The 23453-nt window shown below is 45.5% G+C and overlaps 1 protein-coding gene and 2 long non-coding RNA genes across 3 annotated transcripts in view; 1 reads left to right on the plus strand and 2 right to left on the minus strand.

The window, feature by feature from the left end:
• Nucleotides 1-23453, minus strand: part of LOC146171923 (uncharacterized) — a 244196-nt gene that overhangs the window by 152074 nt on the left and 68669 nt on the right. The gene's annotated exons all lie outside the window — the stretch shown is intronic.
• Nucleotides 1437-4526, plus strand: LOC146171927 (uncharacterized). The gene is made up of 3 exons (XR_014702713.1): nucleotides 1437-1585; nucleotides 1702-1775; nucleotides 1884-4526. It is a non-coding gene; the product is annotated as an uncharacterized LOC146171927 (long non-coding RNA).
• Nucleotides 4677-21019, minus strand: LOC146171928 (uncharacterized). Its single transcript, XR_014702712.1, has 3 exons — nucleotides 20804-21019; nucleotides 19911-20076; nucleotides 4677-4939 (listed from the first exon to the last, which is right to left on the minus strand). It is a non-coding gene; the product is annotated as an uncharacterized LOC146171928 (long non-coding RNA).

Genomic DNA, 23453 nt, shown 5'->3' on the forward strand with positions numbered 1-23453 from the left:
CTGTAACTTTCTTTTACCCATCACTTTTATATCCACTTACCCCCTTCCCCCAGTGCAGAGTAGCAAACTGGTTTCTTCTTCGGTTAACCTCCCTGCCTTTCCTCCTCTTCCAACACCCCTGCCTATAGTTACACTCAGGTACACTCAGAACTTGCCTGTGCAATGAACCTAAACCTGAAGTTGCAAACCAAGATGAGGTGAAAAGCAACATAAAGTACTGCAGTTCATGGTCAAGACTTTTATAGAGACTCCAATTATAGCTTGATTCAACGGCAAGTATCCGAAGGCTGTTTGCTATGCAGCACGCACGGTGTGGATGTTCTTGATTGCATACAGCTTCCAAATTTATTAAACTGTCACCGCATAGAAACGAAAGAATGCGTCATTCCAAGCATTTAGTCGAGTATCGAGCACACTGTGATACGTTCTCCTTCTTTCCCCTGGCGGTCCGCGAATGGAATGGTTTAGCCGATGAAGTGGTTAATTGCTCATCACTAGATGGGTTCAGTTCACGGCTGGCAATTGTTCCTTGAGTACCCTATATATGTGTAGCCTGACCTCTGTACAAATATAATGAAACATGTGTCTTCAGTGTGATTATATTGTATCATATCCTTCTTTTCCATTTCTTGTTCCACACTGCCATATAGAATTATATAAAAATTAGACAAGTGTGGATTGTCAGTATTCCTGTCATTTGCTGTTTCTATATTATGCCCCAAACCTGCAACAGCCTCCAAAAGGAGGCTAGCAGTATGTATGAAATAAAATAAACCAGTTTAGAAAGCTTGTGCCTTACCTTGCTTTTTGGACGGAACACAAGTTCTCGGGCCATACAGGATCTGCAACTGCTATGGAGGGTCGCACGGACAAGCTAGGCGCTGTGCGATCAGTTCATGTTTCATTGTCAGTATATTTTATGTATATACTAAGGGATACCCTTTTTTTTTTCTCACTGTGGCCAAGGCCAGACAGGAAAGGAAAGAGGACAGCCATGGTCCTCTTGCCTTGTGGAAGGCGAGGGGACGGGTGAAAGGGATAAATTGAAGAGAAAGTGTAAGGTCACTAGGGGTGAGTTGGCTCCTTTTCCAAGGCTAGGGAACAGTAGCCTATCTTACCTTTTCTGCCTAGCCTTGGCCACACTGCCATAAGTTGTCTCCGAGTGTAATTGAAGTCGAAAAGGACTATTAGTGGGATTTGTTTTTATGCTATGTATGGCGTAAATTTTTTTTCGTAGACAAATTGAATCTCCCTTTCATGCCTGGCGTCTGCCTATAAACTCGTCGATTTGCGCCTAATTTAAGCGAAAAACGCCACCCTTCTGCCCAAATTAAATTTTCAAAATTCGCGGCCATTATCATCATTATCGTTTTTGTAGCGTCTCGCGCCATCTGTTGTGTATGTACACCAAAAAAAAAAGAAAAAAAAACATTCAAGATGGCTGCCTCCATGTTCTGCGCTGAGACGCATAAGTGACAGTCTTTTTTGAAGATTTCTTGTCCTGAATGTTTACCCATAACAAAGTTTCACGGTCCTCGCTAATAAATAACACGTCCTGCATCCAAGGTGCTGCTTTTTCTTGCAGGTAAGGACATAAGACGTCAAAGGGCCGCCGCACGTCCTCGCGACGGCGCGATTGTTATGTTGCGTTTTGTTGCGCCGGTTGTTTGTGCTTTATGAAAATTATATCTTTGTGCTTAGGTTCAGAAGTGTGCACCTAAGTGCCAAGGAATGGGTGACGCCGGGATTAAGGAGGTTGAATCAGGACAAAAAATGTAGGCTTTTCTCTGGCTGTCCAAACTCTATTCTGATCTGCTTACCGCTGTTTTTGCCCGAATTCCGTCGCTTTTAATATACTTTATTAACCTTTTTTCCTCGCCCAGCACATTGATGAGCACGGCGGCTACGTAGGGCCCATCGCACGGTATTCGAGGGAACTGCTCTTGATGGCATAGAATGCCACCACGGTAGGGAAGATTTCTCCTTTGGCTACTGCTCTTGTCTTCACCCCTCGCTTTGTTGATAACATTCGAAACGGCACCGCATTTTCATTTACCTTATGGAATGAAAAACGCAAGCGGTTTAACTACTACCGAGGCACTTTTTTTTGCGGCTTCTGAATGTTTGCTTCTGAGTGTTCTTTGCTAGAAGCTCTCCGGCACCGATGCTTGCTGCTTGTGCTAATGGAACGGTAGAAGTAGTGTGGCGTTCACGGTTTACATTGCTTGAAAGCAGTTTTATCTAGTGAACACTTCGCAGACTTGCAGTTTGTGTCAGCAATACGGCTATTTAATGCAGCAAAATAGAGAAATATTAATGCCTTTGTCATGAGGCGAGCCCAAGCTTTTAAGAATGGAATTATCTAGTGGTTGCATAGCGTTTGACCCAACAGTCAGGCAGATGACTCCACAGGCTGAGAATATTTAGTCGGCCATTTCCTTTCCTGTCCTGTGTACGTACCCTCTCACTATTTTGTAATGTTGGTAATTTCCTACACCTAGAATAAAGCAGCTTGTGCTTTGCCCTGTGAACCATTTAACATCTCGTATTCTAGACCTGCTCAGCACGAGTGCCAATGCTTTTTTGTGGATAGTGCACCAATCAGGCCAGTAGAAGACTTTACTGCCAAATAGTGTCATAAGCTTGAGCTTATTGAAGGCACTGTGCAGCTGAAAAAAGCCATTTAGCAATCGCCATTCCTTGCAACTTTCAGGCTCCAGGGTGTTTCCGAAATGCAAATTTATTGAAGAACCCTGGCTAGTTTCGTTCAAGCTTGGTTGCGGCGTAGAGTGCATCATTTTAAATGATGCACATTAGCCAGCTGGCAAGCTTGCACTGCAATAATTTGCACAATGCTAACGAATTAGGAACAGCCCAACAGCTTGAGTAAGCTTGAAGCATGCAATAAAAATGGATTCTTCACAGTTAAGCAAGGTGCGAAACTTGATTATCGGTTTTCAGATGGGCATCTTATGCACAACACCTATGCAGGAAACATGGATTTCATGTTTGGCGAAAGGAATTTTGGCTTTGTGCACATCTTTGAATGAAGCTGAGCATTGGGGTTTTCAAAATGCATCATTTCATTTTTTGCATGTGCAGCTTTGTTGGCAAGCTTAACCTTAGCTTTGGAAACAGGTGCCGGCTTTGTCACTGCAGCCTCCTTGCACACAGCGCAGGTTGTGCACAAATGTTGCTTGTTTGCAAGGCAAAATCTTGTAGAAAATGTTTCTACACCTGAACTTAAGCCTACAGGTACACCAGCTGGGAAAACTTTTCATGCCGTGGATCTGTTTTCAGCCATGTTCACTTGTACCCTGCTGCGGTGGCTCAGTGATAAGAGAGCTTGATTGTTGATCCCAAAGATACAGGTTTACTCTCGGCTGCGGTGGCAGCTGATGGAGGCGAAATGCAAGGCGGCTTTGTACTTTGCGATGTCAGTGCACATAAAAAACCCAGGTGGTCAGAATTTTCTGGAGCTGTCCACTACAGCATCCCTCATAGCCAATAGACATTAAACCCCATAAACCAAACAGAACACTTGTCAACTGTAAACTTCCATGAGGAGAAAACAATCTATGCAGCTCAAAAGCAGGCCCTGTGGCAGCAGACAGTTCACCAAAATGTACATGCGAAATTAATTGCAAAATAAAGTACAATCCCTTTGTGCACGTTACATAAGGCATTGCAATCCAAGGCAAGCACAGATGGTGGAGGTAGGTGCAGCGTATGTCTAGTTATCAACAGGCAGTATTTCTGTGCATATCAGCAAAGTATATGGGGTTTTATTTCCGGGCTGTAGGAGGGCCACAATTTTAGCCTCTTGGGAACCTTTATTGTGCACTACTAATACTGCTGCATATCATACGGGCATTTTCGCATATTGCCTCTATTGAAGCAGCATCACTTTTCTATGTAAAAGTGATTATTCTAGTGTCTCATTGCAGGTCTGCAATAATCATTGTAAAAATGTTGAGAATCTTTCAGACTGTGTACAAACTTGACTAACTACACATAACTTTCCGCATCCACAAAACCATATGCTGGCTTAGTCCTTTATCTCAGAGCTTCATTTGTCATAGGCAATTGTGGCAGTATTGCCAGTGACAAGTGGCACTTGTCCAACCTGCTCTTACATTGCTTGCACTGCCAGTGAAAAAGGAATAGATTTGGTAAATACATTGATTGCATTTTCAACTCTACAGAGCCATAGTTATCCATGGAAAAAAAATGCGTGTTTCAGTCTTTAGCACACATTTTTGGCATGACAAAAGTCATTTCATGATAGTGCCACACACAAAGAGTGCCGGTGGCGGTGATGCCTCAACAAAAAAGAACTCTTTCGTAAAGTAGTTCAGGCAGCAGCTTCGCTGACAATCTAGAATTTGTACCTGACAGTTACTCTGACCCCGTTTGCGATGTGCATAAAGTGGTAAAAAAAAGAAAAAAAAAAGAAAAGATGGTGAAGTGACAGCATGCTTTACTAATGAAGGAAACTTTTTAGAATTAGAATGGTATGAAAAACATTACAACTAAACCTGGCGATGTTAGTATGTTTTTCGAGAGTTAATTTGGTGGTTACAGGGTTAACGTGCAGCTAACTTCATATAATTAGCATCAATTAAATGCTGTGTATCTTGGGGACCATCATTAACAATGTCATTAAACATACAAAATATGTAGGCACCTTTTATTCAGATAGCATTTGTATACAAAATCAAAAGCACCATGGCAATGTCAGAAGCAGCTTAGGCATATAAGCACAGCCTATTTTGAACATGATGTGGAACAGGTTCCTTAGCCCTCATATTTTTCAAAGTCTGCTAACAAACAGATGTGCATTTGCAAAACCCTGCATGGTATGCAGATGAGCCATTCCTGCCACTAACAAAATGAGCCACTTCACAGATTTCCATATGGTCCTTCCAGGCTTTGAACTCTGCAAAAAGAAAGATTTTCCAAGTTGTCAAAAGTGAGTCTCAAAAAAAGACAGCAAGAAACAGAACTCCAGGTATTGCCAACACCAGCGGATTGCACTAGTAAACTGCGCATGTTGACATCAATTTTTGGAAGCAGATTTCAGCCATCAGCCATAACTACTGCTGGATGAATGTCAACATATCCAAAATGAGCTAGATAACTTCTTATCAAGTGGTCCTTTGTGTGCCTTCATAGAGGCTCTGACAGGGCTCAAACATGGCAAATAGACTTGTCCTACGCACTCATTGGTTCTTTACGATGCCTGTCACTGGAAAGGCCTAAAGCTTTTCCTATTGGTTCATTGACTTGAACGAGAACATCTTTGGTGTAACTCCGCCTGGTTGGGTACTTGAAACAAAAGTTTAAGAAACACCATCACCAACCAAATTTTTTATTAGAACCCGACGTTTCGGGTCCAACTCAGTCCCTTCCTCAGGGGCGACTAAAGTTCGAGGCCCGCAGTAGCAGGCACACGTGGCGATGTCCAATTGTGTAGCAGAGCCAGGGTAGCGTCCCCGGATTCTTGTTCACTGCTGCAGCTGTCAGCCGGATGAACCGAAAAAAGACGTGACGTCTTTTGAAAGGATTGGTCTCCACATCAAGTATGTTCACCTCGTCAAAGGCGATTTTGTGGTCGGCGCATTTGCAGTGCTCGGCGAGGGGGGTTGCTTTTCGAGTTCAATTGCTGGGCGTCGTTTTTGTGCTGCAATATGCGCTGACAGAGATTTTTTGTTTCGCCGATATACGAGGCAGAGCACGAGATTTTATAAGTAACGCCTGGTTATTTTTCTCTGGGAATATGGTCTTTTGGTTGCGGCAGAAAACGGCAGACTGTTGAGGTAGGTTTGTGCGACACACAGACGTGTTTGCGCAGGATGCGTGCAAGCGCCTCACTGGTGCCCGCCACGTATGGGAGCACAATGCGAGGGCGCTTCGTCGTTTCCGTGCTGACCGACCCTCTTGTCCTGCTAGCTCGACGGCGGGAAGCACATTGGAATAAAGGCGCGTGTATAGCCATTCTTCTTCAGATCGGCTATGCATAGGCCGCTGCCTACTACTGCAGGCCTCAAACTTTAGTCGCCCCTGAGGAAGGGACCGAGTTGGTCGCGAAACGTTGGGTTTTAATAAATAATTTGGTTGGTGATAGTGTTTCTTAAACTAGTGGTTCATCACACCGATTAACAAGCAAATGGCAGAAGGAGCACAGGTAACTTCTTCAAGAGCCTACATATGCTCTTTGCAACCATGTGTTCTTATTCCATCACTTACTATCAGCCAAAAAGAACTCAGTACTTGACAGCATTATCTGCACACTGGATTCACTTTCAGAGTTTATTTCGTTGCAGCAAGATGCCAACCACGACAAAGGCACCGGTCATCGAACAACAGAATGCCCAGTGCTGAGTTTAAAGGCAACAAGGAAACAGAGGTAAACCTGCCAAGTACAATGATCAAGAACAATGTAGAAGCAGTGTTGTGTTGTGGCAATTATTCGAGGTAAATCTCTGTGCATCATCATTGTACAACAAAAAAGAGTAAAAGCTGCGTCCAGGTGGCATAAAGCGTGAAAAACAAAAAACAAAAAACAAAGCTTTGCGGTATGACTTCCCCCTCAAAGAAGCATCGGCCCAATGCTCTACATTGAATAGAAAGGTAGGCAAAAATAAGCAAAATATAAACACAGTGCCCATCAGTTATAATAGGGCTTTAGGCACACAACATACAATTTCTGGACATGTATCACCCCTGGGGTGCTGTCAGCAGCATCTGGGGACAATTCCATAGCCCATTTCATCTAGATGAGTGAACTTGATTTGCGGAAACAGCAGCATAAAATTTATGGTTTTCATTAAATCCACGATGGTGATTCAGCATCCAAACCTATCCTGGCTTGTAATTTTCATTGTCATTGTAGGTTACGTTAGGCATTGGTGCCTTGCTGGCTTTTTATGCGCAGCTGGGCAAGTCGTCAGGCTGCTTCTGCACGCTGAAGGTAGGCAGTGACACTGAGGCTGTCCTTTTCCGTTACATGTGGCATCAGCATGACATCGAGCGCTGTATTAAGGCGAAAGCCTTTAAAGGGAAGCTGCTAGATTTTGTAGTTGTAGATTTTGATGAGTTTCAAGCAATCAAATGATTACAGGTTCCAGGTTAAGCATGCAAGATATCTTCGTGCTAGCATTTCAAACAATGGCGCAAATAGCAATTTAAACCGCTTCAGCTATCAAGCTTCTCCTCACCACACAGCGACGCGTGGGGTGCACATGATGACATCATTGACGGCACCGGTATGTTTCCCGCATAGAATGGCTTGGTTGGAAGAAGTAAAAACAAGGCTACCAAAATTGAAGGCCCAGAAACATTGTTTGATGGCATTAAAAAAGGCACCGCACGATGTGGGCGAAGGTAACGAAAAGAAAAAATATTACCGTCCGTGATATCATCAAGCTTCTACGCAGTCCTTCAGTGCTGTGAGGAGAAGCTCGAATTGTAATTGTTGATTACTTCATCAGTTTTAAAGATAGCACACAAACACTTTGCAAGCATTAGCGACAGCTTATGGAGAGTCAAATTCTTTAATGTCGCAGAATTCTCAAAAAGTGATGCAGCTGCACTTTAATGGCTCATACTGTCTGCGTTCGTTCGGTCACAATATAGCTTTCAATCAAATGACATCACCTGAAACCGAAACTAATGTCATCGGAAAGATAAAAATCCTGCATCCACCGGGAATCGAACCTGCATCCCTCGCATAGCCAGCCTAAGCTTTAACCAACTGTGCCACGCCCGGGATCGTGAACTGCACATAAATCTTGTCTACAGTGATTTGGTTTGGTTTGGTTTGCGGGGTTTAACATCCCAAACCGACTCAGGCTATGATAGGTGCCATAGTGGAGGACTCCGGAAATTTCGACCACCGGGGGTCTTTAACGTGCACTGACATCGCATAGAACACAGGCGCCTTGCTTTCGTCTCCATCGAAAAGCGGCCGCCGAAGCCCGGTTACGATCCCGCATTCTTGGGAACAGTAGTCGAGCGCCGTAACCACTGCGCCACCCCGGCGGGCCCTTGTCTATCGTGAGGATGAGTTAAAACACACATCATAATTCTCCTTGTCTGCATGATGCTGATGCGGCCACTCTCCTTTGTAGTGAGGGATCACAGAGTTCTTCATTAGGCCAATAAATAAAGGAGTAGAGAAAGAACAAAAACTATACCAACTGCTGTGCATTGGTCAAAAGTCCAGAAAAAAGAAGGAAAAGAAGGGGTCAGTCCTTCAACAATCTTCTTGTTTACGCCACCAGTCAAGGCGGTGCTTTGTCACCTCTACTGCCCTACCCAGGGTGTGCTCTTTGGGTGGTGACATCGACTGCAGACCAAGTGCTGTCGAAGGAGTCTCCATCAGTGCTGATGTCGCAGTTGAAGGGGGGGAGGGCCACAGTTTCGGGCACTCGATCACAACATGCTGTATGGTTTTATCGGCTGCGTCGCACTTGGAGCACTTGTGCGCAGAAAACCACTCCGTGCCTCGCAGAGTAACCCGCTGCCGTCCGCTGTCTCGTGTGTTGTCATAGATGTTCTCATTATCGATCGTGTGTTTTGTGCTGGAGTCCACCGACAGGGATGACATTGCCCGTGCTTCGCTGTGCCATCTCTTCATTCCTGCTTCTCAAACCTGGTTATGGATCTGCTCTCTCCACGCAAGCTGGAATATCTCCAACAGGCCGGCTTGTGGAATTCCGTATTTCTCTGCCAACCTTCGCGTTCAAAGCATCCTCGCTGGACCATCTATGGCAAAGTGCTCAGCCGGCGCTGCAAGGCAAGCTTGGCGGTAGTAATGTTCTCTTCTGTGCTTGGGTGTCCGCTCGTGGATGAGAGCGGCTTCCAAGAAGGTACTCAGCAGACGGTGCCGTTCAAGATAGCACAACAGGCGTGTATTTGGTTGCCTTGGACATAATACAACACACACACAAAAGACTAACTGTTACGCAGTACGCCGCAACGTACTAGTAGTACCGCGCACGGTACACTCACGGCTCGCAAGCCGTTAAAAATCGGGCCAGGCGCGCACGACTGCCCGTAAAATACGTGGAGCCCTCGGGCGACCGCGGGAGCTTCAAACCACGCGACTGCTCACAGACGCGGCTCCGTTCTAACTCGAGTTGCCTCCCTGCCAGAGCGTAGCCCCCCGACGTGCAGCGCTCCCTCTCTCTGTTTTACGAGCAGTGTCACTCGCGTACGCTTTACTTTCACGCGGCAGACAGCCGAGATCATCGCCTCTCCCCGCGGGGGCATTGCCCGCCGTTAGCAATGTTTAGTCTGGCGGTTTCTTCCGAGAAGTTCCGCTCTTTGCAGACACATGCGAAACCGGCGAGCGATGCATTCCTACCGTCCCGGTGCTCTGTCTCCGGAGAAACACTGCTGTTGTATATGGGCTTCAAGTGGGCGCATCGGGGCCCGCCCGGTGGAGGAGAATCTCCCATTGCCGAGGTGCCGACATCACTACAGAGGTTGTCTCACATGCGACGATAGTAGCGCTGACAATGACGCTGCAAGTAGTGATAATGACAATGACGGCATTAGCAATGATAACGGTGCATTTAGTTGATAATGATAATGAGAGCAAACGTGATGCACCGTGTGCACCAGCAACGCTCAGCCTTTCGCACTTCTGCAGTGTAGATTCCACAGTGCTCTCGGAATTTTCGGGCTCCCTGCCATACACAAGGTGGAATGGAGTTGACCTGCTTCTCCGCTTCTAGGCGGCAGCAACAGCGCGGCGGGCTACTGTGCTGACATTAAAGCGAGAAACTAGTTACATCGGCTTAACTTTCAGGCCGACTGACTGCTAATGCATGCAAGGAGGACAATGCCACGGACAACGAGAAGTGGGTTTTTTACACGACGGATGTTATGATGTGCTTCTCGCTTTCTACAACGATAATTAGTCTGGAGAAGCCTTTGGCCCTTTGCTTCGGCGGTGCGAGTCAGGTAGTCAGTTGCTACTATTATCCACTTGTTGCTAGATTTCAATGTCGGGAAATGACCTAGTAAGTCCATGCCGATCTGTTGGAATGGCCTCGCAAGTGATTGGTTTGGTTGTATATCCTACAGTCTTGTTAGCAGTGTTCGGTGTCGTTAGCAGTCGCAGCAACTCCTGACATAGTGCGTGACATTAGCAGATAGACGAGACCAATATGGGCCCATGTTATTTAACCTGAATGCGACTGAGAGTAAAATAAAGTTAAGACACCCAGCTGTGGGCTCATCATGAGGGGCCTGTAGGATTTCATCGAGAAGGCCCACAGGGACAAGTAAGTGGGCGGTCAGGGTGCGAACGCCATTATAAAGCGCAAGGGAGGCTAGTCCACGTTTGAACACTCTAAGCGGCAAGGATGACTTTCCTTCAAGGTAGTCGAAGTCTGAGTGCTGAAGTTGCATGAAGTAGGCCCCAAAATAGCATCATTATTGTCTTCTTTCAGCACTTTTGGACAGGGGCTCGTGAAAAGCAGTACCATGTGTGCGTGGCCAAAATAGGTGTTTAGAGCAGCTCTTGGAGCAAGCAAATATGCTTTTTGGAGCAGCTAAATGGAGCACAAAGCAGGACAGACGTTCTGAAACAGCTATGGAGCAGAAATGTTAATGTTTTATAGCAGAAATATCGACTTTTTGAAGAAACTTCAGAGCATGTGGTGAATTAAATCTCCAATAAGTCATAAAGGCCTTTCTACCCTTCTTGGCAGCAGAAATTGTGCTGCTTACAAACAGGCCCGCTGTGTTCTGAAGATGTTTTACTACGGACTGACTGTCGTTCAGAACGAGACTTGTCGACCTTGACTGCTCACCAAAACAGAAGCCGGATGTAAACCGAACTTCGATTCATATCAACTGTGTTGCTGATTGGTTGCCGATTTAAGACCAGGAAGGAAACGTTGGACATGTGCCTTTTTATATATGGGAGCGCTTGTTGCTAACAAACTAACTCTCAAAACGTAAAAATAATGTGCTTCAGATTGTATGCTTAAATAATACAGCATGAGCACATCTATTTTGGCTTTCTCGACAATCTCTAGACGAAGCCCAAAACAAGTCCAAGGATCGCTAAGGTTGCACACTATAGTGAAGGCTTGCCAAAGTAAAAATAATATGCGAATGAAATATTTTTGCTGAAGAAAGAAAAAGGCTCTCAGTGACCACAATCCACGGCATGCATGCAAGAGTGCCGCAGTCACTATGAATAGCAGAAAACATGGGGATGATATCGTGTGACGTCAGCGCCCAAGGTTGCCAAACCATAAAGCTGCTTTCGCTATTAATAATAAAAATTCATTTTAAACTATCTACTGCACTGAAATCTCAAATTGCGAGGATTTATAATTAACGTGAACGGAGTGAAATGCAATAATCAGTTTATGCTCAAATTTTAGCTGTCATGCCCTTTAAGTGAATATAGTTCAAGCATATGGTACCAACATAAGAAACACTACAGAATTATATGAAAATGTCACTGAAATACACTGAACTACGAGCACGTGAATGAATTAAGCTGCCAAATTTGAAAATACACAAGATGCGGGCAGAGTCATTGAAGGGACACTAAAGAGAGAAAGGAAGTGGGTTTGCATCGATAGAATGCCAGTTCCTGATTACAAAAAGACCACTCTTACTGAAAACAGAGCTGTTATAAGGTAGTAAAGAAGAATAACAGAAATACAGGTATCGCCACCACAGCCAAACGGCCGAGGCTCGCAACAACAAATCACGTGACGCGCTAGGGATCCCGGAGGCTGACAAATGCGAATTACGTTGCATGTTTGAATGCGGTAGTACGTTTTTTCTCAAACATGATAACACGCTTTTATCATACGTAAGCGACGGCGAAAAGACAACGTAAACGTTGCAAGGCAAATACAAAAATATACTTGGAGGCGCCACAGGCGCCCACTTCAGTTTTGGTTATGTTTCGGCTCAGGCATTTCGTGCGCACTCGGATAGTTTGTTTGAACCTGCAGCGCCTCAATTACGAGCTTGGAGCAGCAGATGCGCCTTGATGGTTCCCATTTGAGCATTCGGAGGCACGAGCGAGCGAAATCCGCTACCGCCGACACACTCCTTCGTTCACACTTCTGCGCCAACAAATCGCCGCCGTTGCCGCTTCGACTGCGACCTGACCGCTTGACTGCAGCTACGTACGCCACGAAAAGCATACATATGCTAAGTAGCGAAGGAAAAACGCATTATCATTCAATTGTTCACTAAATCATGGCACATCTGACCAACATATACTGCGTCAACAAGACCTTCAACGTGCTATTTGCAGGCGTCATAAACAAAAGGGGCATACTTGCTGCTCATACCAAGGAGAGCGTCGATATATTGCGCTCGTCGCCCGGCGAAAAAAAGGGCCTCGGGTAAAATGTAAAAACTAAAAATAACGAAGCACCAGAAATACATTACAAAAGGTTAAAAAAAAAAAAAAACGGCAGAAGCGGTAAGACTCGAACTCGGCACTGCTTGCTCCGTAACATTCGGCGCTAACCGTTCGCTACGCCGCGCCACAAGAACCTTCGAAATATTTCTAGTTTTTATGTCATGGCCCCATTTACAATAAAGTGTTTCTGCTGCCGGTCTAAAAATTACAACTTCTTGATCATCGGCGCATGCTGCCTGCTCTCACGTCTTGCAACTAATGTTCTGGATGCCTATGCGCACTATATTGTGCACTGGATCCATTTTAACATGTGGAATTTCACAGCGCTGGCAAATGTAGTGGCGCCGGCACTTCGGTCATGTGCTGCTACCGTGGATGTAATTTTCGCTGAACACGGAGCTGTAGCACAAACCTTGAAGAAAAAAAGTGCGACGAAGCTTCAAAACTGACAAGCGCAGCAGCGAGGACACTATTTTGCTGGTAACTAAATCTTATTTGTATGTAAACATGTCAGGAAGCGTTGCGATGACCGAGGGCTCGGTTTGTTTATACACAGTGCAAGAAGGAGCGCAAAAGCTTGAGAAACATGTAAAGTATTGTGCATTACAAGCGCTCTATGTTTTTTTTTCTTCCTTTATGAGCCCATCGCTTGGTAAATTACTCTCTTCATCGTTTTATTTATTTCGGCTGAGGCCGTCATTGCGAGTACGCTGTTGCCAAGTTGGCCCTTAAGGGATGCGACGCCGCGGGCCGCGCCGGCTCGCTAGCTATCACGGAGTCTCCGCTTATGTCATAGCGTGCGTCACTCAACTCCAACTACGTAGTTGGAGGCCACAGTTTGAATTCCACCGGCGGGAACAAGAAAAAACGTCAACTTCTTATTGCAATATCTCGGCAATTATTTGATTTTTTGCTGCCGGATATGCGGCGAGTGTCACCAAATGTAGTTTATTAGATTTTCATACCATCTTTGGCTGTCTTTAGAACATAATTTTTTCCATCTCCTCACCTTCAGGTGCATTATCTGCTCTGGTTTAGAGCTCTGCTCTTAGTTTAGTGACGTCACATAAAAACAGAACCTCATCTGGACGTAGAACTTCTCTATGCGAAGAGTAATTTTTTTGTCATGGGCAGAATGTCCAGGCTCGGGAACCTCTGGGCTTTTCAAAAACATAGCAAAATTATGAATGCTGCTTGTCTTAATCTCAATTATTGAAATGAAATAATTTAAAAAAATCGAATTTTCCAGCGTGTTACGAGCTTTGCAAGCTCTGCAGACGTATAAAGAAGACCTCGGTGGTCAAAATTTGAGATGAATTCGTTTTCTTTTTTTTTCACACACATAATTTGCTCAAAATTAGATACAGAATAAGTACTGCATTTTGATTTGTGCCAGAACTTTCGAGCCACATATCTTGCAATATACCGGGTGCGCGAGGCATTTGAGGATGCAATGTTGGCTTCAGGCAGGGAATATCTCCAGCAGATATATATATATTTTCACCAAACTGTTTATTTTCACATTACTCAATGAATGTGCCACTTGCAGCAATAACCAATTCAATTCAGCTTCGGAAATGGCTGCATGCACGGATCAGGTGGTTCTTAGAGGTACTGCCCATTGAGTTCGCAGTGGCGACCTTCAGAGATTTTTGTATTATGTGGCCTTTTGTCCGCTTCTCTCTCAATGATGCCGAGTGGATTCAAATCTGGACAACTAGGAGGCCACAAGTTGGAAGTGATGTGGTTATTGGAAGCTGTTGGCCAGCCACTCGTGGGTGACGCAGGCGGTGTGGGCGAGAGCCGAATGTTGCTGAAAGACACAAGGTTTTCCTTTCGAAACAATATCAATCCAGGCCTTCACAACGGTGGCAAGCACCTCTGCGTACTCGGCAGCATTAACGCGGAGTCCTTCTGCAAAACAGTGCGGCAGCATGACATCACCCTTGTTGCTGACGGCTGCTGACACCATCACAGACAGAATTTTTGTGTGCAATGCTGTCAGCACCTCATTAGCGCTTCCGTAAAGCCATCTTTCATTATGGCAATTAGCTTTTTGGTCTTGATCGAAGTTCTTTTTATCTGAAAGAAAAAAAAGCATTCCAGGCTCTTCAGCTTGCCTAGCAAGCGCTTGGACCAGAGCAGACTATTCTTCCGAGCTTTACCAGAAAAGAATTGCGCCCTCCTCATGAAACAGAAATGGTACCTCACGTCCTCGTGCACAGCAAGCCTGACAGCTGACTCTGCGACATCGAGCTCCTTTGCAATGGCCCGCGTTGACTTCTCTGTGTTGTCACTCACGATGACTTGCAGCCTCTGAAGAAAATCAGGTGTTCTGACGACGTCTGACCGCTGAGAGTGCTTTTTCCTTTTCGCCACAGATGCCACGTCACCGTCACAGCACATCAGTTCTGTTCGCACCTTGTTAACGAAAGACTTTGCTACATTCAGAAAGTTGGCAATTTCCAAGTCGCTGTGGCGCGCGGCCAGTGCGATGAGGACTGCATGGTGTTTCATTTCCTGCGTCAACTTGTACGCTTCCATTATTCAACAAACTGCGCAGTATAAATGATAAGGGGTCAACCAGCAAGAAGCCGCATGCCTAGATACATATGCTGAGCCTGCTGGTGTCTATGGCGATAAGGAGTAGTAACCTCAAATACCTCATGCACCCAGTGAGCTACGAGACTGCTATAACTGTGCCTAGTGACGGGCAATCAAAGTAGCTTCAACGTCCTCGAGCCTTCCCTCGTGAAGCAAATGGTCAAATTCATCATTCGCAAAGAACACGCAGTGAGCAAAAAAAAAAGAGAGAAATTACAGGTTCTCAATTTGTGTTTGAAGTTTTCAGGTGCGAGAAAAAGTAAGCTTGCAGCGATGGTATACTGGCTCCTAATCACAAAAACACCACTTTCGCTGAAAACAAGACTCTTATAAGGTAGAAAAAAGAGAACAGAAATGCAGGCATTGCAGAAATACAGAAATCGCAAATGCATGCACAATGACATGCAAGGGATCCCGGAGGCTGCCTAACATGTATTATTGTTGCATGTTTGAATTGTTAACTTTTGTTTCAAAAATGGCAAAAAGACAGGCTAAATATTGGAAGCAGAAAAAAAAAATTGCGCTTGGCAGTGCCACAGGCAGTCAGTTTCGTTTTGGTTCTTTGAAGTCACAGCTATGCATTTGGCATGCCCACATGGTTTCATTTTTAATATACATGCTTTGGTTTACAAGTGCGGAGCAGCAGTTTTCCTCTGATGAAGTTCATGCCTCAGTAAGCGCTTCTCTATTGAAAAATCTGGTATGAAATGCACACACGATTAAGTTATAACTTACTGGGCAGAATAAACCTGCACAGACCCGAGTGGAGCTGGGAAAGAAAAGAAAGGCTGGAAAAAGTAAGATTTAAATTGCATGGGTGCTTAAGAAAAAAAGAAATAAAAAAGGCAAAAAAAACAGCCTCGAACGGGATTTAATCCTAAGTCCGTTGGAGTTTTAACTGAATGTCTTAGCCATTGCGCCACACGAACAGCTGAGACCTCTCGCATTACATTACTTGTGTAGTGCAATTGCATTTTTTACACATATTTTTCACTCACCGCTAAACAATTGCATCCCAAGTGTGCTGAATGCTTTTGCTGGCTGTTGATAGTGTCACCGATGTCTCATATCTATGATAAGCATAGGAGTCTGCCAAACTATCTCGTAATATTTCTATTTCTCTATTTTCTGCTGTCCCAGCGTGCATGCACAGACCTTACTGGCACATCAGTTTGCCATCTGCAGGGCAGCGACGCTAGAGTACACCACATAAGGTATTTTTCCCAAGTCTAAATCCCTTGGAAGGAAAAAAGACCTCTTCAACTTCAAATCGAAATATCTGGGCAATAAATGTTTCTTGCTGCCGGACAAGCGACAAAAAAGTCATGAAACACTGCACTATTGGATTCTGGCAACAAAAAAATATTCTGATGGGTCCCATACTGCAGAAAATCTGGCATCCATGAAAAATTATGGGCATGTATCTGGCAAGTGGCAGGAAGGTGACGCAGCACTGCAATGACTGTCCGTCAGGTTGTGTGACATCACAAGGCCACATAACATGACCAAGTCAGCAGGTGCTGCTACACAGGGTGCTTTTCATGGTATCAAGTTAAAAAGGAAAACAAAGAGAACATCGCTTGGAGCAATTACGCGCCACTATTTGTCTCTTGCAGGTGTATCCGTGACAAAGGTTTGTGCATGCAGGGCTACCGGGAATCACTTGAGGCAAATCCTTGAAAGCCTTTGTTATGAAATATTAAAAATTGTGGAGGTTCAGCTCTCTTTGAACCAAGTCAAGAGCATTAGCCATCGGCCGGCGCCGCATTTGTAGCTGCCGCTTCAGTCTTGGCTTGATTCCGCATTTGGTAAGCTCAGCAATAGGCTAGTCTGGCTTCTCGTTCGATGTCTTGGCAACCTGTCTGGCATGGTTGCAGTCTCTGTCACAAGCACAAGTGGATTCCTCTACACCACACTGCCTCCTTTTGTCATACCGCCTGGTGAATTTGCCCAACACTATGCTCGCGGTCTCGACTGCACTTACCCAGAAATGTTTTAAAGCAACGAACAGAATATGGGTGCACAAAACACAGACAACAGAACATGTTGGTGCCGCTGCAAATGAATGAACAACGAAATAGCTATTAGAAATGACAGCAGTGCCTACTCTGCTGGCAGAAATCTTGAGCAAAAATTTATCATCAATTGACCCTAATTGGCTATACAAGGCCATGCGACATTTTCCCATGAAAATAGCAGTGACTGAAATTTTTCATACTTTCACAATCATCTTTTAGCAAATAATGACCTCCTTTTGTTTCGCACTACATGCACCATAGTGTCAGCAAATAAATTGCAATGCTGTTTGTACAGCAAGCAACTGCAGGCAAGGGACACGTCTGGGTGATATTTTTGAGGTAGTCGTGTAAGCCAGATATCACCCAAGTTTCCAGGGCAAAAAAATTATGGCATGTAATTTCTTCCTAACAAAGATTACCAAAGTACTGCCTGCTGAGAATTTATTCTCGGCAAATAATTTCAACAGTATATGGAGCAGAGCATGAATTCAGGCAGCCCGAAAACCTGGGCCGGGCTGGAAAATTGCCGTTTTTATGGGTCTGGACCTGGCTCGGTCTTGACATGCAGGCCTGGGCTTGCAGCTTGCAGTGGCGGAACCAGGCCAGGCTGGGTAAAGCTGTGTATGGCTTCTTTTGGAGATGATGGAATTCCAGCACTAAAATCATTCCAGTGGTTTATGAATAAACCACTACTAGTACATATGTTGACAGAGAATGAGAGAAAGCTAATTTGTAAACAGAGTTTAATCAGTGCCCATCTGTGTTTTGTCCAAGTAATTTAGTACGAACATGCCGAGCTGCATTCAATGACGCAAGTGAAAAAAGTTAAAAAGAAAAGGCTCAAAACTCGATAGCGAACTGTACTACAATGGAGGTGTTATGAAGTGCTGTGACCTGTCATGCATGACACAGCCCGTTTGCATAAGCACGTCAGGCCGCGGAAAGTCAGCGGCACTTCCGTCCCGTCTAATTCTCCCAAGCGGGGGCGAAAGGAGGAAAGAAAAAGCTGGGAGGAGGACTTCTCCCTCGCGCCTAAATTTTCCCCTCGCACTGCAGCCGCCGACTGCGCTGCGTGGCTTGCTTCGTCCTCGCGTGAACCGCTGCAGCCGTTACGACTCCGCTCGTTTTGAATGCGAGCGAGTTGCGATTTTTCGTCGCGGTTCTTTTACTCTGTGCATCTCATTCCTGCTGGCTCTTCGCCCCTTCGTGAGACGAGAGACTTGTCTGCGTGCACCTCCAGTTCCGTGGACCCATCTCGTCTGCTGATTGTGCTGGCCATTACAGTCGGCGATATCCGCTGTGTTTCGTGTTGAACTTGTTACCTTCATGTACTGTGAAGAGACATGCGTTTCGAAGAAGACTGTTCTTCCAGGAAGGGTAGTGTAAATTTTTAATCATGCATTTTGGTTATGTATAGCACAGTGACATGTGATTACTTGCATCAAATACCAACCACTAGGTAACTAGAACGCAGGTATTTGCTCATGTTTCTACATTGCTTTGATGGTATGGAATGCGTAGAATGAATATGTGCATCATTTATTTAATTTCATATCAACTGTACACATGCTGACAGAAGCAGTGCCGGCAAACTGGGTTCTTTTGTAGTGATAAAGCAAGCGTGCAAGATTACAATGTTAGCGTAGAACACAGAACACTACTGTAAACTGTTAGCTATGTAAAGTGCGTGTGTCTGAGGGATACCTTGTCGCATCTTTTAATTTTCTGTTTCACGTGCAGTTAATAAAAAAGAGAAACGATACCTGCTGTTCTCTGTGCTATTTCTTGCTGCGGTCGGGTACGCTTGCTCGCGAGCGCCTGCGCCCTCGAGAGCGCTATGCTTGTGGTTTTTCTTTCCATCACACTGCTCCTGCCGCGAGCCGGTCGCGCCGTGGCAGAACGATGATGCGGTAGAAAATCCACGGGCAGAGCGTTTTCCCGGGCGCACGTGACCCGCGCTGCTTGAAGCAACCTACCCACACCCCCTTCAGCGCACCGTTTTTTTGGACCAGTCCGCTATACGGCCTCCCCCGTCAAGTCCATTTTTTACGCGCCCCCTCCCGCTATAATCCTATAATGGGGAGTTTGGCGCTAGCGTCTGTAATTCGTGGCCGCTGGGAGGTATAGGGAGTTTCACACCCCTGAGCACGTGCCTACTGAAGTACTCAACACCATCAGCTTAGGATTTCTCAGCAATCAGTGAGCAAGAGGGTAGCTTCTAACCTTTGCGTTACCGCTAACGGCTGGACATTTGAAGCCTCATAACAGCCCCTGGACAAGGACCTTCAATTGACTGCTTGGCAGGCAGCCATCTGTTCATAAAAATTCTGACTGTCTGCTTTGCCCCCTCCTCCCCCCCCCCCCCCCCCCCAAAAGAATGTCTCTACGCTACAGTAAATGCTGTAGGATAAGAGCTTATTGCGTTAGGAATCTTTACGTATCCAATAACATATACATGCACAATGAACAGACACTACCGCTTTTTGTCTCCACAGAGATGTGGTAATGTGGCAGTGATTTCTTCAATGAATATGTAAATTTCGTTTTTTTTCTGCCCTTGCCCACACATGTTCCTGGGGCAAAGTTGCCAGGGGCAGTCTTTTTGTAGGTGATTAAGCAAAGAACTTGCACCAAGAGCCAATTGCTTATAAGGAGTCATAGTTAAAATGCCCGTAATCCATACCTTTTAAATGTACATTGTGCTAGATAGCTTTACATCAAATGTCTTATCAAAATATTCTTCACCAAGCCTTTGCTTCTGTCGGTGCTTTAACTGTGCCCTTCTCTACCAAGAATATTTTGCAAGGTTTGTCTCTCATCTTGATTTATTGTTATGTGCTAGTTAAGCAATTTTTAAGGCGTCTGCTCAGACTTACTTTGCAGTTTTGGCACGGGCCGTCGTGGAAGCGCAGGCCGGGTCCGGGACATGTAATCATTGCCGATGGGCTTGGAACCATGGGCCCGGGATGGTCTTCAAACGTGGGCCAGGGAAGGGGCTGGAAAATCCAACCCGTGCAGGGCTCTAGTAAGGAGTGTAAGAAACTAAAGGTACAGGAAAAAAAAAAAAAAAAATCACACACATAAGGGGAGTTCAGTAGCGAGTTCATTACTTTGCAGCACCGCTACGTGGTCTCCGTGCTACAATGGAGTTGTCTAAACGGTATTTACGTTATCATTTCTGTTGTCTCAACAGAGCTTATCCTTTTGTCGTACCCGACGCAAACTAGGTAAAATTTCATCAAGGGTACGCAGAATATCATCCATATAGCTGCCGCTTTTGGCTGTAAAAGGTTCAGTGCTAGTTTCGAGCTTTTGGTGCTCAATAGTATGTATCACTAGTTTCAAGCTAGTGATGCTCGAGCGATATCATAGGCAAGTATTTCACCCGGATGTGATCAAAACGAACAGCGTATGGAGAAGCTGGGCCAAGAACGAAAAAAGCATAAAATTAGCTTCGTCGCCCTAAGCAGCTAATCACTGACGAGTGCCGTGAGTATCTGGTTGATAGAAGACAAAGCATCAAGCGCCAGTTAGCAGCATCATAAGACAGTGCAGTGCTCGCCTTCAACCGTGCTAAATTGGCGCGTGCTGTAAGTGCATACCTTGGCACAAATCCCTGCAGTATGTGACAAATAAGAGCGGTAAGCGGACAGCATATAATCACGAACGTTGTACGCAAATGGGGCAGCTAAAATTTGAACATGGCGGCACCTTCATTGGCATGCTTTGTCTACAACTAAACAAATCTTTTCACAGACCGGGCACTAACCTTTCTGTACCGAAGCCGCAGCAGATGTGCCAGGGTTGTTCATGGCGCGCACACCAGTCAGTTCGATCGCACCCGTCCGTGCCTCGTTTACTACAACAAAAGCCACGGCACCAAACCGCCGCCGCGGCACCGGCGGCAACCTCAGGCAGGGCGGTTGGCGGGCGATGAGCGGTGGCCCGCCGGCACGCCGTGCCCCCAACTAGGGACAATCCGACCTAGGGATTGCTAGGGATTCAGGGCGGCTGTCCAGCAAAAATCCAGGCAACACTGGCATTATTCATGGCGAGTTTTAGCCGCTCCCCTCCACGGCCGCCGCCATTATAGTGTTCTAGAATTGAAAAGTGTGCCGTCTGCCGCCGGCGAGCTGGTCGTTTCAGCGATGACAGGAGAGAGGGCGCTGTATGCAGGAGGAGCGCAGTGAGCGCGGAGCAGACAGCTGGGTGAACCGCCTTCGTCACCGCTAGTTCAATCGGACTCCGAAGGCGCGTAGCAATAAATTGTGTCGCTTTAGCTCCCACACGCTTGTCTACATGTATTAAAACGGTTATGTTCATGAACAAAACAACTAGTTCCCTATAAAATAAGCGGCCGTCGTCAGGGAACGGCAATACACATACAGTCAATGTAAGATACAGATTGCCGACGATCGAACTGACAAGCAACGGCAAGATATATTTCCTGAACGTATTGGGTACTTTATTTCTCGAACACTAGCGGGAGGTTCAATGACGAATGTCTAACGTATTTCTATGATCATGTAAATTTTTAATATTGGATGCACCGGTTTATGCGGGCTAGACTCAAATAAATAAATAAATAAATAAATAAATAAATAGAGACCAAACCATATAGGTTACACAGCTGCTAGTGTAGGTCCGAACTGGCCGCTATGTTACATCACAGAGCCATCGACGCTCGCACGTACTGAAAACGCAGTGAATGGTGTTTTAGGCTAGGCGTACTTTTTGCGCCACATGTAAATAGAGGTATGCGAAGATTGCTTGAAGACAGAAATTATGTCAGGGCTTACTGATGACTTTATTTAAATGTGGGCGAATACATATGAACTGGCAGTTCTACTCAAAAGGAAATGAATGAATGAGAGCACATAGCAATGAACGAAACCACACAATGGACGACGTGAAAAAAAAAAAAATCGCGACTTAGTGCAAGAATATGGTACAAACGTATAAAACTGTACAAAACTATATGAGAATATTAATGAACTGTACTAGGCCGTGAATAAATTAAGCTGCTAAATCTGGAAATACACAAGAGAAAGGCAGAATGATTAAAGTCCTCAAACACGATTACTTGCACCTCCTCAGCTTTAGGTGCTTTACCTGCTCTGCTTTAGAGGTCTGCTCTTGGTTTAGCGACTTGGCATAAAAACGCAATAGCATGAGGACGTAGAACTTCACTATGTTAAGTGTCATTTCTTTGTCATGAGTAGGGCAACCAAGCTTGGAAACCTCTGCGCTTTGCAAAAACAACGCAAATTCACGCATGCTATTCGCTTTAATCTTTCTTGAACTAAAAAAAAAAAAAACCTTGAAAGACTCTCCCAGCGTGTGCACAAGCTTTGCAAGCTCCGAGGACGGATAAGAAGACCTCTGTGGTCGAAGTTTCAGATAAATTGATTTTCTTCTTTTTGTGCCGCGCACGATTTGCTTGAAATGGGATAAGCGGAGCAAGTACTGCATTTTGACTTCTTCATGAACTTTCTAGCGACAAATTCTGCAATATAAGCTATATGAGACGGCTAGGACTGTGCCTAGTGACGTATCTGGGGTCATCTGAAGGAAGGGAATTCAAAGTAGCTTCGACGTCCTCGAGCCTTCCCTCGTCAACCAAACGGTCAAGATTTGAAAGAAGCTGGGTAGGTTTCTCGCTTGTACGGCTAATTCCAAATAAGGCATTTACAATTTCAGCATTACAATTTCCTGTCTTTGGGGGCTTCGCTAAGTTGTAAAATGCCAGGGCATTAACTGATCACTAAAAATTGAGCCGGCGTGGGATGATCGTTGCAGCCATTAAATTGCCTCACGATGCCGAAGAGGTTTTCTAGTTTGTCTTGGCTTAGTCTCGATGTGATAATGTATGTAAAGCCGCATTTTGCAGATAAGTAGTCGACGAGGTCGACTGTGGACTGCAAAGTTACCCGAAGGCCTTCCGCGGCGCTGTTGCTTAGGAAACCATGCTTTGAGTGTATTTCGAGAAGGGAAGGGTTCGAATAGGGAAGGCAGCAGAAAGAGCGCGCAATGAGCAAGAAGAAAGAACGAAAGGAAAAGAGCATTCAGTAAATAAGGGGGGGTGGGGGGGGGGGGGGGGCGAAAGTCATACGAGACGGACGGAACTGTGACTGTGCTCTCTGCAAACATGTATTTTCCTGCTTGACCAATCATCGCTCTTCGCTCAACAACGCGCCATAGCACAACAGCCAGAGAAGCAACGCGATGCAACAAAATTCACGCAGGAAACGAGCCGCAGAAGCAGACGCCCCAAGCGTTTCCTCTGCGGCGCGCGCGCTTGTGATGCGCTCCTACGGCTGACAGCGCCACCTACGCTTTTCATCGCTCCGGCGACCACGTCGCTCCCATTGCCGCGCGCCGAAGACGGTATGGTGGAAGACGGCACACTTCCCAATTCA

This window comes from Amblyomma maculatum, unplaced genomic scaffold (genome assembly GCF_055883805.1).
Source record: "Amblyomma maculatum isolate TAMU_Amacu unplaced genomic scaffold, ASM5588380v1 scaffold_15, whole genome shotgun sequence".
In the NCBI taxonomy this organism is placed as follows: domain Eukaryota; kingdom Metazoa; phylum Arthropoda; class Arachnida; order Ixodida; family Ixodidae; genus Amblyomma; species Amblyomma maculatum.